This window comes from Chlorocebus sabaeus, chromosome 2, assembly GCF_047675955.1.
Source record: "Chlorocebus sabaeus isolate Y175 chromosome 2, mChlSab1.0.hap1, whole genome shotgun sequence".
Lineage (NCBI taxonomy): Eukaryota > Metazoa > Chordata > Mammalia > Primates > Cercopithecidae > Chlorocebus > Chlorocebus sabaeus.
This window is the reverse complement of record NC_132905.1, coordinates 80,627,275-80,643,672: the sequence shown is the minus strand read 5'-3', so window position 1 is coordinate 80,643,672 and position 16,398 is coordinate 80,627,275. Positions and strand designations below refer to the sequence as shown.

Here is a 16,398-nt window from a genome sequence, read left to right as displayed (position 1 = left end):
CTTCCGATATTCAAGTTTTTATGTAATCTCCTTCCCTTCGGTGTTTGTGGAGCCTGCGAGTGGCTTTTAACCAGTAGAAGACAGCAAAGTTAATAGTAGGTATATGATTCTGTGTATGTTATTATTTGATTACCTCACTAATTTATAGACAATTGCAATCCCCTTCTTACACTGAGACTCTCTTTCCCTGTTGACTTTGAGGAAGCAAAAGGGAATGTTGAGAAGGCCTACAGAGCAAGGAAATAAGGATAGCTGGCTTTTGGTGCCAGCTAACAATAAACTGCAGCCCTCAGTTTGACAGTCTACAAGGAACTAAATGCTGCCAATAACCACACAAGATTAGAAGCAGATCCTTTTCCAGACAGGCTTCAGATAAGACTCTCGTGTTGGCCAACACTTTGGTTACAGACTTGTAACAGGAGCTCTTGATTTGGAAAATCTAGTGAAGTTCTACCCTAACTGCTGACCAACAGCACTTGTGTGTTAGTAAGCAGTTAAGTCTGTGGCATTACTGTTATGCAGCAAGAAATAATTAATTCAAGTAGCTAACATACATGAAGTGCTGATACAGTGGTAGCTATTATTATTACATGTGGCAAGACAATAAGCTTTGAAATCGCAAAAATTTGAATGTAAATATAAACTGTCCATCACTACTGTTAAGTCTGTAAAGACATTTTCAGAGTTCAAATTCCTTCGTCTGAAAAATAGAGGCAATAATATCTACCCAATACATTTGCTTTGAGGGATAATAATAAACAACTTGATAAAAATGATAACTAATATTTATCGAGTATATACCATGTAATTTTCCTATATTATCCTATTTAATTTAATATTACTATATTATCTTATGTGCCATAGACATTCACAAATTGGAAACTGTAGTACAGAAAAATTAAGGAGCTTCAATCAAGTGGCTATCGATGAATATAGTCAGGGTCGAAACGCTGATAATCTGACTTTAGAATCTGAACCATACAGTGATCCTTTGCCAGATAAAATAATTATTTCAACAGATGTAATTTTGATCGCTAATTACGCTGTATCCTTTATTTTAGGTTAAGTGATATAACAGAATGAAACAGACATTTAGATGTTAGGTGAGACAAAACTACCAAAAGGGAATGAGAAATAGCTGCCAGATAAGTAGCATTAAAACCAATTAGGTGTGATAGTCTGTAAGCCTAGAGAAATTTTAGTTAACATTTTATATGTTCGTGGTAGAAAATCTTAGATGAGAACTGGACATTATGCAATTGACCGTTGCATAATAAAGGGGTCTTGTTGAGAGCAGATTTGCCCTTGTTGAGAGCAGATTTGGTAGAATGGTGTGGGTAAAAGTCTAATTGAAACTAGTTTAGACAAAGCCAATGAAGAGGATAACACAGATAACACTTCAAATGAATTTGTATATAAAAGGTGCAGTCGTTGGAAGGGAAAAATAGTCATGAGAACAATATTTTTGTTTGATTTAAAATGGGAGAGATATAAACATGTTTACATAGTCAATTAGTCAGGGTTCTCTAGAGAAACAGAATCAATAGGGTACATACATAGACATGTAAAACGGGATTTATTATGGGAATTGCCTGATGCAATTATGGAGGCTGAGAAGTCCCACAGTCTGCCGTCTCAAGCTGGAGAACCAGGAAAGCTGATGGTGTAATTGAGGCTGATTCTGAAGGCTTGAGAAGCAGAGGAGCCAACACTGTATCTCAGTGCCACGGCAAAAATTTGTGCTGTGGTTGAAGGTTATGTCCCCTCAAATAATCATGTTGAAACTTCATACCTAATGTAACAGCATTAAGAGAAGCGGTCTTCAGGAGATGGTTAGGCCACAGGGGCTCCACCCTTATGAATGACATTAGCAATGCTGGAAAAGGTTGGAGGGAACTAGTTAGCACCATTTCTGCCCTTCTGCTCTCCTACCACATGAGGGTACAGCAAGAAGGCCTTCTGCAGACACCAAATGCCAGGGCCTTGATCTTGGACATCCCAGACTCTAGAACTGTAAGGAATATATATTTGTCATTTTTTAAATAAATTATCCATTCTAAGGTATTTGGTTACAGCAACAGAAACAGATGATGACAGGTCAATAATCAAGGGACCTATTGATGCAATAAATATTGGAGTCTGAATGACTGAGAACCAGGAGCTCTGATACCCAAAGGCCGGAGAGGATGCATGTCCCATCTCTAGAGAGAGCGCAAATGTTCACTTTCTCCACTTTTTTGGTCTGTCTGGGCCCTCAATAGATTGGGTGATACCTGCCTACATTGGTGAGGGTGGTCTTCTTCTTCACTTAGTCTGCTGATTCAAATGTTAATCTCTTCTGAAAACATCCTCCTGGACACACCCAGAAATCATGTTTTATCAACTATCTGGGTATCCTTCAACCCAGTCAGGTTGATCCATAAAAACTATCACATACAGTAAATAAATAATCCAGTAGAGAGGAAATGTGGGCAAATTGCTATAGAGTATTGTCTTTGAATAGTTGAAAGTAGATGGGTTCTAATGTGTGAGTGAAGAGCTGGCTTTGAGTAGAGAGAAACTTACAGTTCATGGACCATAACATGAAAAAGGGTCAGATTGTATAAGCAGACTATGCTAGGTGCATGGAAAGGCAGGTTGTAGCTTAGAAACTTCTGATGATTTGCAAGTCAAATTAGAAGCATGACTGAAGATGGAGAGAGGGAAGGAGAGATTATAAGAGAGAGCAAGGGGTATGAAATTATCATTTGGAGAACAAATTGACTAAGTAATATGATTTCCAAGCAAGATTAAGGAGACACTTCAGATTATCAATCATGAATTCAAAGTGCCAAAAGTCAAGTACGTCGGTGTTTTTACTCTAACTGTATACAGCTCTGCCGATGTGGTATGTATTAGGAGGGGGATTATATTTAATCTTGTTTGGGATTTTTCTAGGTAAGCACAATAAAAGGAAGTTGACACGAAGAAGCTGATAGTTTATATAATAATAATTGACCATAGAATTTAAGCTGGAGAAGTTATTGAATATATGACAAGGATGAAGGACTGTGAAAAGATGGTGACATCAGTGGAAGATAGGTCCAAAAGACTGTTAAGAGTGTGAGCATTAGTAAGTAGAAGCTGGAAAAATGAGAAGTATTGGTCTGTGAGAGGGCTGTACAAAACTGAAGTAATGGAGATGTTGCAATTATTGCAGATAGCATTTTCTTTTTAGGGTCATTCAAATGAAAGTTTGGGGTACTGTGGGAAAAATACTTACTAAAAGTATGCAGTTGCCTCACCTCCTAGGCCAGAGAGTTGCAAAGGCCATCTGTGTGGCTATTTATATTACGAAGAATTATGTCAATGTATTTTATGGAATGAGTAAGAGTGAGGCAAGAACTAAAACCCTCAGGAAATGAGGAAAGACATGGAGTCCATAAGTGTCTGTTTTAACACTAATTGTGCGTGCATTAGAAAAATGGTTTCTTAAAGTGCAACTTTCAATGGCTGTTGCTAGAAATGCAAATTTCCAGGCAAATTTCTTGTTAAAAATGCAAATTTGATCAACAATTCTGGTTAGGGCTCAGCAATCTCTCTTTTAACTAGTCTTCCAGATGATTGTGACATATTCTAAAATTGAAAACAACTGAATATAGTAATATAATATAATGACATGAGATCTAAAACTGGGATAGAATATAATGGCATGAGATCTAAATGCCATTTAGGTGGCATTAATATATAATAAATGACATGAGATCTAAAACTGAACATTATAATATAATGGCATGAGATCTAAAACTGGGGATTTGAGGGACAATTAGGAAGAATGGTCTGGAAGTTACAAAGAAAAGCAAGGTTGAATCCACCCTACTTTTGGGTCTGGTGAACAAAGAGGTGGGACATACCTCCTTTATCATGTTTTGGTTGTTAGTTTACTAACCACTGACTATATACTAGAAAATATGATAGAGTACATGGATGATCTAATTTAATCCAAAAACTCTCTTTGGTAAGTACTATTGCAATCTCCATTTTACAAAGGAGAAAACTGACATAAAATTATGTTAAATGACTTGCTCAAGCTCATATAGCTAATACATTTTTATTCCTCCTTACTTTTATATATTTTATAATCCAATCAAATATTTATTTCAGCAATCCTCCACCTCAGGTTGTAGTAACCCTCATATATTTTACTACCATTTCAGACCTACACTGACTGGTTTGTATGTTCCTCTTGAAGTCAGGTGGTCAATGTCAGAGCTGCCCTAATTCATCCTGTCTGATACTTCCAAAGACTTACTAGAATAGTAGAATTGAAAGGGCTCTTCTAACTTGCCTGCTGTAACTTTTCTCACTTACATAAGGCTCAGAAAGTTACTACTTGACAGACAAAATGTCAGCAGCAGAGTTTTATGAAAATCTCTGACCCCCATTAAAATTATTTTTTATTATACACCCCAGTTCTTCAGTTGAAGGATATTTAGACTAGACACTCATGCTATGATTTATTTCTTCTTGCTTAGCCTTGCTGTTAATCAATGGCTAAAAATGTAATTTCCCAGAAATGTGCCACCCCCAAATTCCTTCCTACGCACAGGTGCCAGAGTCATCCATCCAAAATGTGCAACTGATCATGTTACTTCTCTGATTAAAAGTCCTTTAAAATCTCCTATTGCTTACAGCTGCGTGGCGTTTTTTCTTTTAGTTTTAACACAGAGGAAAGTGACAGAGTGCTACGTAATCTCTGAAAATAAGCTCTCTCTCTCTCTTTCTTTCCTCTCCCTCTTTCTTTCCCTCCTTTCTCCCCCTTCCTTTCTTTCTTTCTCAGACCTCAGCCAGATTTCACTTTCCAGCCTCTCTTGCAATTAGAGATGGCCAACTGACTGGATTTTAACCATGGAAAACCAAATGAATCAAGGGTGTCATTTCCAGTCCATGCTTGTTAGGGAAGCAGATATGTCATTTTACCCACTCTCTCTACTTTTGTTAGCCTGAAATAATCACCTAGATGACCCTGGAAACAGTGTTGCAGGCTGCAGTTCTTGAGTGACTCAGTGGAGTAGAGCACTTCCCCCCACCCCCGACTCCTGCAGGCACTAATCAGAAACACCATTTTTGATATTTATGTGAATGAAAAATAAATGTATTATTTGAACACATGGATATTTCCATGTTTACATTTTATAGTCACTTGTGCTACTTTAACTTACATTGTGCCCTAATTTATGACTCTATGATGTTCTATGAACATTACACATTTTGTATTCAAATTACCTGTTTATACATCTGTTTCAACCATAAGACTGTGAGATCTTGATTAAAGGGATGACGTCTAGATTTGTCTGAAAGTATCCACTGACCAATATAGCATAATTGTGGCACAATATCTACGGTTGAACCTACATACTAACATGTTTTGCCTGCTTGTATCAAATGGATCAGTGAAAACAATCAGACTGCACAGTTTAAAAATGTTTTGACTTGTGAAATGGAAATTACTTATACATCTATGAAGAAAATAACATCTACAAATTCGTGTAAAGCTTTTGAAAATATTACTAGAGGCCGGGCGCGGTGGCTCAAGCCTGTAATCCCAGCACTTTGGGAGGCCGAGATGGGCGGATCACGAGGTCAGGAGATCGAGACCATCCTGGCTAACACGGTGAAACCCCGTCTCTACTAAAAAATACAAAAAAAACTAGCCGGGTGAGATGGCGGGCGCCTGTAGTCCCAGCTACTCGGGAGGCTGAGGCAGGAGAATGGCGTAAACCCGGGAGGCGGAGCTTGCAGTGAGCTGAGATCCGGCCACTGCACTCCAGCCTGGGCGACAGAGCAAGACTCTGTCTCAAAAAAAAAAAAAAAAAAAAAAAAAAGAAAATATTACTAGAACATAACTGCCTATTGGGGAAGCACCGTTGCTTTAAAAGCTATTGGAAATTATGTTTTATTTTGTTGTCTTAAAGGAGACTTAGGATGATACGGAAGGTTATACTTATATTTTTAAGATGCAATTATGTTATCCACTTCTCTTGGTTTCTTTTGGTGGTTAACAGTATATCTACGGAGATGAATTAACCGACGTAACAATTAGTGTACTGTAAGATGTCATTTGCTAAATGGGCGAGCAATCACACTGACAACATTTTACACTGAAATAATGATTTACTTACAGAAATCAATAGCTATGTCTTTTTTGATTTTAAGTGGTTTATGGAACATAACCTCAACAAATTGTAGAAATATCACCACAGTGCATTGTGCCTTTCTTTAATAAAAGCAATACACAGCTGGTGAAACTAAGGTTTTGTTGAATGATATTTATATTGAAAATTTAAGTATAATAAATTTGAGAATTACTAACATGAAATAGAAATGAATCTTTTTATAATTTGTTGATATGATTTTTATTAATTTGACATTATCAAAAATCATAACAGTAGTAACTCTCTTTCATTTAACAGATTAAGTGAGATATTTATTGCTATTTAATAGAATCTAGGAACCAGAGACCAGGTACTTTGATTTCCATCATAGTGACCCCAATACTAGTAGTTTTCAGTGTATATAACACTGCTGGTAGGGAATGGCTTGCACATGTATGCAATTTTTCTAGTTGTCACAAGATTGCAGAATACGCCGGGCGCGGTGGCTCAAGCCTGTAATCCCAGCACTTTGGGAGGCCGAGACAGCGGATCATGAGGTCAGGAAATCGAGACCATCCTGGCTAACACGGTGAAACCCCGTCTCTACTAAAAAAATACAAAAAACTAGCCGGGCGAGGTGGCAGCGCCTGTCGTCTCAGTTACTCGGGAGGCTGAGGCAGGAGAAGGGCGGGAACCTGGGAGGCGGAGCTTGCAGTGAGCCGAGATCGCGCCACTGCACTCCAGACTGGGCAACAAAGATACTCCGTCTCAAAAAAAAAAAAAAAAAAAAAAAAAAAAAATTGCAGAATACCTCTGTCCTTATTGTGCCAGGGATAGGAAAGATAGAAGGCTGCCAGACAGGCATCTTCAAATGGTGACTGGACATTCAGATAAATGAAATACATGTTTATCATTATCTGTCTTAGAATATATTTAAAACAAATATCAACATAAACTATTTTTTGAACTTTCAAGTTATAAAGAGTTTTCCTCAAATTAGAATTTACTTTAAACCAAGGGATGACTCAAAATTTTGTCAAGAATATTTTATCCTGGAAACTCATATCCTAAATAGCAATATGTTTCTCTTGGTATTGGAGCCACCTTTCTTATATAATTTCTTCTTTATATTATGATTATAGCATTATTTTGATTTTTCAAATGTGTGTTTAGATAAGTTTCATATATAATTTAAATTTAGAATAGTAGAGGGAACATGATTAATATTTAAATAAGAGTTTCCCATATATGTGGTAAAATCTATACACTGAAAATACTATATAATGATGTGGTACTAAACATCTCTTTCAAACTCCATCTTTGGTGACATCCCATCATAACTTGAAATTGGATATGGTGGGTGTATTTACACTATGGGATTTACAGTTGTACAAATCATTGCTCAACCTATCCCTTCTTTGAGTAATCACCAGCACACCACTTTCAGAAACATAGTCCTGTCCATTATAGATAACCAGGATCTATAAACCCTGTATATTGTGCTAGTCATTAACTAGCAGTAAATAAAGTTACCTGTAAGTTAAAAGAGGTAATGACTATAATATCATACCAATGTTCTTATTATTAACTCTACCAAACTGATTTCTTTTTTGTTTTTTCCCCATTTAGATAGTACATAGAAGTCCAAAGGTTTCACTTACTTATTAGGTGTATTTTGCAACAAATATTTCCAGGAATCATTAGGACACAACATTGCATAATATTAACCTTCAATAGAAGAATTACAGATCTTTTCCACCCATATGCTATCGCAAGCAAGTGATGACGACATGCATTTTGAAATCATCAAGCTAAAATGATCCTGACCATGCTGTACAGTTTATAATTTCAGATATCTAGGTAATCAATCTTTCATGTGCTAGACTAGATCCACATTTTTTATGAGAAAAAATAAAAGGCTTGCTCTGTCTGAAGGTACGTCTTCATCCAAACCCATACAGCTTTGGTGTTAGCGCTCCTTGGACTCAATTCTGAGTGAGACGTCTCCCATCATTCACACATTATGGTCTCACTCAACAGCTAATAGTACTTTAACTCCAGATTATCATTAGAGAATACTATTAAAAACTGTCTTCTAGCTTCTTAAAAGCATTAATAAAAATGTAGATATGGTGTTAACAGATGTTTTTCAAGTAGTATACCCTTTTATCTAAAGAGAACTGTATTTTTTTTCACACCAAAACACAGTTTCCTAAAATAATATGATCCAAAACAGTATTACAGTTGATATGGTTTGGCTCTGTCCCCACCCAAGTCTCATGTTGAATTGTTGCTTCCATAATCCTCATGCGTAAGGCGAGGGACCCGGTAGCGGGTAATTGAGTCATGGGGCAGGTATTTCCCATGCTGTTCTTGAAATAGTGAATAAGTCTCACTAGAGCTGATGGTTTTATAAATGGGAATTTCCCTGCCCACACTCTCTTGCCTGCCGCCATGCAAGACATGTCTTTGCTCCTCATTCGCCTTCCACTGTGGTTGTGAGGCCTTCCCAGACATGTGGAATTGTGAGTCAATTAAACCTCTTTCCTTTATAGATTACCCAGTCTTAGATATCTCTTTATTAGCAGTGTAAGCACAGACTAATAAAATAGTAAATTTTTATGTCATCAAAAAGTATATTAAAAATAATATAAAATGTATTCCTGATTTGGACACCAACAGTTTTTATGACATTACTCAATATACTCCTCATTGTAAACATATCATATGTACTGTGGTAATATTATTTGAGATCTTTGCAATAGGTTTATTACTTGCTTTCCTTAAAGTATCTGCACTCCTGTCTTTTTACTGACTATAAAATGTTTGTTTCCATTTCTCTTTGGCTTTTAGAAAGCTAAGATTCAAACTGAAGGTTACCTGAAACAATTATGTAATCTTTATTCTCATAATTATGTCTTTCCCTAATCCTTAACTTCATTTACGTACATATATATATTTATTTGCACTGATGTTTTATTGCTATTCATAATCCTTTTTCCTCCTTTTTTTTCAGTTACTGCTCTTGATTTTAGTGTACTAAAAATCATGTGCAGCATGACAGGCTACAAATAGGTAAAGTATAGATACAATTATATAAAGCTTTATTTTCATATTCCTACATTTTACACCAAAATGAAGTAAAACAAAACAAAAAAAATTGAGGAAAAGAAAAATTCAATGACCATTTTAGTACTTATTTTATTTCACCATTGTTAGATCTCACTGTATCTTGCTGGTTCAGAATATCATAGAGATTGATAAAAAGTGGTTGCATAATTAACAATAGCTTTTATTTTCACCTTGCCAAATGGCTTTGAAAGAAAAAAAATGAATAGATGTACAGAAAATAACTACTAACATATATATACATACATATACATATATACACATATATACATATACACACATATATGTACATATATATATATGACTTCATGATTAGAAATAGGGCACTCTGAAGTACATTTCATAGGTTAAAAAAGCATGTAAAAATGCTTTTCATTCTCGACTTGCAATATCTAAACAATAAACTTACATGGGGAAAATGTATTGCCCTTAACAATTACGCAGGTATATTCTGAATTCATTCTAAAACTTCAAGAAGTGGCTGGTCTTCTCCATTTTTTTTCCCATCATCTAAGATATCCTTTGAGAATATTCACTTAGGTGTTTTCCAGCCAGACAGTTAATGTCATTGCTGTTATTCCTTTGTTTAGCAGAAGCAAGACTTTATTTATGGCCCTAACTATTGCTACTCTAGAGTAGAGTAGTTGTACTGTGATATATTAGGGCAGTTTGTCATTTCTATATAAAAATATTCCCTTTATATGATAGCACTTCCATCAAAATACTGGGCTTCAGCCACAGTAGGAAAATGAGAAGCAGTAATTAAAGTTGCTCAGGTGAAGAAAGAATCAGTGTATGCTGTATTAATAGTGCATCAGTGTAACACAAGGCAGTGTAACAAATGCATCTGATAGTGTAATTTCTTTTCAAAAGACAGTTTTAAAAGATTGATTCACCAACATTCATCTTACAGTCAAGACGGAAGAATTTGATTTGTCATTGCCTATTCTCTTTATTATGATAGTTTGTTGTATCTCTCTTTATAAAAATGTCACATTAATACTATCTCTACCTTAGATAGCTCATCATCTCAATTCTATTATTTTCATATGACTAGGGTTACAGCGCAGCTGCTACTTGGATGAGTGTTGTCAGGCTCAGAAAGTGATATTTTCTTCTGGAGAAACACGATTTGTAAAGCCACTCGACACTCCCGAAAATCTTTATTTGGTGTTAGTAGATTGTTGACCTGATGGTGCCATGTTTACAAAGGAAGTTTCTAGTTTATGTCACATTTTCTTCAACAAAGGTTTAATAACTTTTGCTGTATTGGTAAATTACTTGATTTATTTTACCACTTACATAGTAAAAGCTTTGATTTAGAAAATGCCTATGTGTTATATTGTGGTACAGAGGACAGGGAACTTATTGAGAGGCTCTCTAGATCTATAAAATACACAATATTTAATTTTAAACAAGCTTCCATTATTTTCTTGTAACCACAATTACACTTTGGCAGTTTGATGAGGCCATTGGAAGTTATAAATTATTTATTTCAAAGAATAAGAACGGCTTTAGCCAGAGAATACATTTTTTTCCAGTAGCAGCTTTAAAACACATTCATTAAATTAACTAATATTAAATTGCGTTGGCATATCATCCTGAACAAGGACAAAATAATTAAATATTAGAAATATTGCTGAAGAATAAAATGCTATTAATTTCATTCAATCATTACACATATATTAACCAACCTTCTACAAGTCAGATACTATTCTGAACATTGAGAAAACACATGATATTCAAAATAATATTGGTGTTTTTATAGCTAGCTTATATTTTGTTGTGTGAGACAAATTAAAAAAGGAAATTGCATGTAATGTGTCAGGTGGTGAAAAGTGTTCCAAATTAAAATAAATGAGATAAGGACCTAAAGAGTGACAATTTTGATGGGTCAGAATGAAGAAGTTCTAGTTTAAACAATGTGGTAAGAAAGGATCCCTCTGAAAGTGAAATTTAAGCAGAAAATTGAAGAAGGTTGAGAAATAAAGCACAAATACCAGACAGCAAAATCTTTCTTGTAAAGAGAATAGCAAGTGCAAAAGCAAAGCAGGAGTGAACTTGGAGGGGCATCAAGATGGTTGAAGCATAGTGGGAAAGTGAGGAAGCTATAGGACACAGGTTCAAGTCCAAGTGAGATGTGAAGTTGTGGAGGGTACAGTTCTAATTTTTTCTTAAAAAATGGCACTAATGTGTAAACTATTTCAGATGAAATATATTTCAGGATGTAAACTATATGTCTCAGCTCATTAAATTGTTAATATGACCTTTAAAAAGTCATCAAAACACATCAAATTGCCTTGACAAGTGATACTTAGAAGCTTTTTTAATGTGACATCTGAGTTGAGCATAAAAGTCACATCGAACACACTAAAATGCATAAAAACAATGGGCAGCGTTTTTAAAACATCATATGTTCTCACTCATATGTGAGAGCTAAGCTATGAGGATGCAAAGGCATAGGAATGATACATTGAAATTTGGAGACTCAGGGAAAAGGGTGTGGGGTGGTGAAGAATCAAAGGTTGCACATTGGGTACAATATATGCTGCTTGGGTGTTGGTTAAACCAAAAGTTCCAAAATCACCGCTAAAGACCTTATTCATGTAACCAAACACCACCTGTTCCCCCAAATCCTATTGGAATGAAAAATAAATAAATAAATTAATTAAAATGTCAGCTTTTATTTTAGATACGTGGAGTACATGTTTGTTACCCCCACTTCTTAATCGATATATCATAGTTGTACATATTTATGGGGTGCATGTGATATTTTCATGCATGTATAGAATGTTTAATGATCAAATTAGGGCAAGTGGGATATCTATCACCTTAAAAATTTATCTTTTCTTTATTTTGGGACCATTGCAATTCTTGTCTTCTAGCTTTCTGGAAATATTCTATATATCATTATTAAATATAATTTTCTAACTGTACTATCAATATTAGAATTTATTGCTTGTATTTAACTGTATTTTTGTACCCATTAACCGACTTCTCTTAATTTCACCCTATCCTCTTCCCTTTCAAGATTCTGGTGAACACCATTCTACTCTCTGCTTCCATGAGGTCCATTTTATTAGTTCCCAGATAGGAGTGAGGACATGCAATGTTTGTTGTCTGTGTTTATTTAACCTAACATAATGACCTTCAGTTTTATCCACGCTGCTGCAATTGACAGGATTTTATTCTTTTTACAGCTGAATAGTATTCTATTTTGTATATATACCACATTTTCTTTACACATTTATTTGCTATTGGACACCTCCATTGATAACAAACCTTGGCTATTGTGAATAGAGCTGCATATATCTTTTCCAAACGCTATTTTCCTTTATTTTGGATATATGCCCCTAAGTGAGATTGTTTAATCATTGGTAGTTCTATTTTTAGTATTTTTGGGATCCTCCATACCTCTTTCCAATGTGGCTATGCCAATTCACATTCCCACCAACACAGTACAAGCGTACCTCTTTCTTCACATACATCCTTTCTAGCATTTTTTTTTTTTTTTTTGGTCTTTTTGGTAATAGTTAACCTAACTTGATGAGATAATATCTCATTGTGGATTGGATTTCCATTTCCCTGATGATTAGTGATGTTGATAATTTTTCTTTCATATGATGTTGGTTATTTCTATGTTTTCTTTTAAGAAGAGTTTTTCAGATCCTTTACTCATTTAAAAAATTTATTTATTTGGGTTTATTCTCTTTTGGCTATTGGATTGTTTGAGTTTCTTGAACATTCTGGTTATTAATCCCTTGTCAGATGCATAGTATACAAATATTTTCTATTATTCTGTAAATTACCTCTGCACTGTGTTGTTTCCTTTGCTGTGTAGAAGCTTTTTAGCGTGATGTAATACCATGTGTCTATTTTTGCTTTTGTTGCCATGTGTCTATTTTTGCTTTTGTTGCCTTTACTTTGAAGTTCTTGCCCAAGCATCTTTGCTCAGAATGATGTCTTGCAGCATTTCTCCAGTGTTTTCTTCTATTATTTTCATAGTTTTGGGTCTTACATTTAAGTCTTCAATCCATTTTGAGGTGAATTTTGCATATGGTGAAAGACGGGGATCTAGTTTCTTTCTTCTGTATATAAGTAACCAGTTTTCCCAGCATCATTATTTCTATTGTGAATAATGCTGCGATGAATAGTGCATGCATGTGTCTTTGTGGTAGGACAACTTATATTCCTTTGATTGCTGGGTCAATAGTAATTCTGTTTTAAGTTATTTGAGGAATTGCCACACTGCTTTACACAATAGCTGAACTAATTTACATTCCCTCCAATGGTATGTAAGCATTCTCTTTTCTCCACAATCTCACCAGCATGTTCTTTTTTTTTGAGTTTTTAGTAATAGCCATTCTGATTGGTGTGAGATGGCATCTCACTGCGGTTTTAATTTGCATTTCTCTAATGATTAGTGATGTTGACTATTTTTTTCATATGGCTGTTGGCCACAAGTATGTCCTCTTTTGAAAACTGTCTGGTCATGTCCTTTGCCCACTTTTTTAATGGCATTGTTTTTCACTTGTAAACTTGCTTAAGTTTCTTATAAATTCTGGATATTAGACATTTGTCATATGCATAATTTGAAATATTTTCTCCTGTTTTATAAGTTGCCTGTTTACCGTATTGGTAGTTTCTTTTGCTGTGCAAAAGCTGTTTAGCTTAATTAGGTCCCATTTGTCAATTTTTATTTTGGTTGCCATTGCTTATTGTGTCTTTGTCTTAAAATATTTGTCTGTGCCTATATCCTGAATGGTATTTCCTCAGTTGTCTTCCAGGATTTTTATAGTTTGGGGTTTCACATTTAAGACTGTAGTCTATCTTGGGTTAATTTTTCGATAAGGTGCAAGGAAGGAGTCCAGTTTCAATCTTCTGCATATGACTAGTCAGTTATCCCAGCAACATTTACTGAATAGAAAATTCTTTCCCCATTGCTTATTTTTGTCGATGTTACCTAAGATCAAATAGTTGTAGGTGTCTGGCATTATTTCTGGGTTCTCTATTTTGTTTCATTTGTCTTGCGTCAGTTTTTATACCAGTTCTATTCTGTGCCGTTTTGGTTACTGTAGCCCCGTAGTACAGTTTGAAGTTGGTTAACGTGATTTCTCCAACTTTGTTCTTTTGCTTAGGATTGCCTTGGATATTTGGGCTGCTTTTTGGTTTTATATAAATTTTATAATTTTTTTTCTAATTCTATGAAGAATGTCAATGGTAGTTTGGTAGGAATAGCATTGAATCTGTAAATTGCTTTGGGCAGTATGTCTATTTTAACTATACTGAGTCTTCTCATCCATGAACATGGAATGTTTTTCCGTTTGTTTGTGTCATCTTTGATTTCTTTTAGCAGTGTTTTGTAATTCACACCTTTGGCTAACCAGGGTGAAGAGCTTTGAACAGGATTAAAGCATGCAGACTGCACTTTAGTTAACACTATTTTTCTCTCAGAGTCATGCTAAACTTTCCATTTTGGGGAAGTATAAATGCTATTAGTCATCTTCATTTTTGGGGATCAACAAGGAGTTCCTCTTTCTACATCTTGTTCTGAAAGATAAACAAAAGCTTGAGGCATATGTATCAGTACATAAACCACGGCATGAAAACCCCCAATATACACCCAGTCTGTATTTGTCTTTTGCTGTACATATCACATTCCAGATAATACCTTGATAAAGTATTTCATATCCTGAGTAAGTAGTACAGCTCAGCCTGTTGTAGTCATATAGACACAGATTATCTTCCATAGACAAGATGGATAAAGGTTCTGGTTTCTCTTCTTGGATCCCATCCTTTTTTCCAAATGGCAAATCCATTACAATAATTTCCACAGAGCCAGTTCTCAATGGCATACTTCAGATATCCCATTGACCAGCCTCTATGGGCAAACCCTAGGATGGTTTGCCTTCTTTAATTTGTCTTCTCTTGGTCAATAAAGATTCTATGTTATTTGCTGCTTTATTCACAGCCAGTGGATTATTATCACCAGCAATATGGTAGTAGTCAGATTACTCCATAGCTCCCTGCATTGGTATTGCTCCTCTTCTACAAATTGAATTGACTATTATATCATAAGACAGAGGATCACAGATCCAGATCCTATTATAAGCAAGAGTTGATCTAAGAGTAATAGGTCCAAAATGTATGATATTACTTCAGTGGAGACTCTCTTCAGTAAATGCAATGTCCACAATAATTTCATTATCATGGATGTTTAAAAAAAACTTTCATGTCAAAGTTGGTCATATCAGCCTTCCACTTAAAATAATCTTGAACAGCACATCAAAATGTTCTGTGGCCTCATTTGAGGTAAAGCAATATTTTCTCCTGCCCTGTTGCATGTGACTCTAAACTGTAGCTCTTGAGGCTCAGGTTCATATTTTGAGCTTTCGTTAGTGTCATCTTTGCAAGATGCCAAACAATCACCTACTAATATTGATATCTCCTCCATTGGTAACTGGAGTTTCATAGTAATTGAAGATATGTGAATCTAAAGCATTGTTAGTGAATCTTTTTTAACATCTCTCTCATATATTTTGACTTCTTGCCCATTTCAATCTTACTTCACTTAAATTCTAATTTATCTTTTTTGTCGTATTTTTTTCCTTAGGACTGGCATTAATTTTTCATACTTTTAAAGGGTGTGACCATATGAGTTTTCTGGCCAAGTCTTCAAAAAAATCCTTTAGAACTTCATCTATTGTTTATTTGAACTGGTAATCTTGAAACTCCTGAACAACCACAAATAAGATATCAATTGACCTCAGACAATAAATTTCTGAGGTCACTTTCTGTCACTTCCACAGACTTCTGGTTCTCATTAAAGTTTACATCTAGGAATTGGTTAGGGGTTTCTTCAATATAAGACATGTTGGCAGTGCTTCCAAGATCCCTAACACTGTCCCAGACTCGGATGCAAGGATGGACATGATGAGAGATGTGGGAAATATTGGTTACCAGTGCAGACCCTTTCAACTCCTGGGATTGCTTTATTAATACTTTTCAGACTGATTTGTTAGCACATATATATGCTGCCGATTTTTGTATGTTGATTTTGTACCCTGCAACTCTACTGATTCATCTGTTATTTGTAATATTTTGGTGGAGTTTTTGGGTTTTTCTAAATACTAGA

At 35.2% G+C, this 16,398-nt stretch overlaps 1 pseudogene; it reads right to left on the bottom strand.

Annotated features, from left to right (window-relative positions):
- Window positions 1-14,781: 14,781 nt before the first annotated feature.
- On the bottom strand, window positions 14,782-16,136 carry LOC103221041 (tRNA (guanine(6)-N(2))-methyltransferase THUMP3 pseudogene; annotated as a pseudogene).
- Window positions 16,137-16,398: the final 262 nt, after the last annotated feature.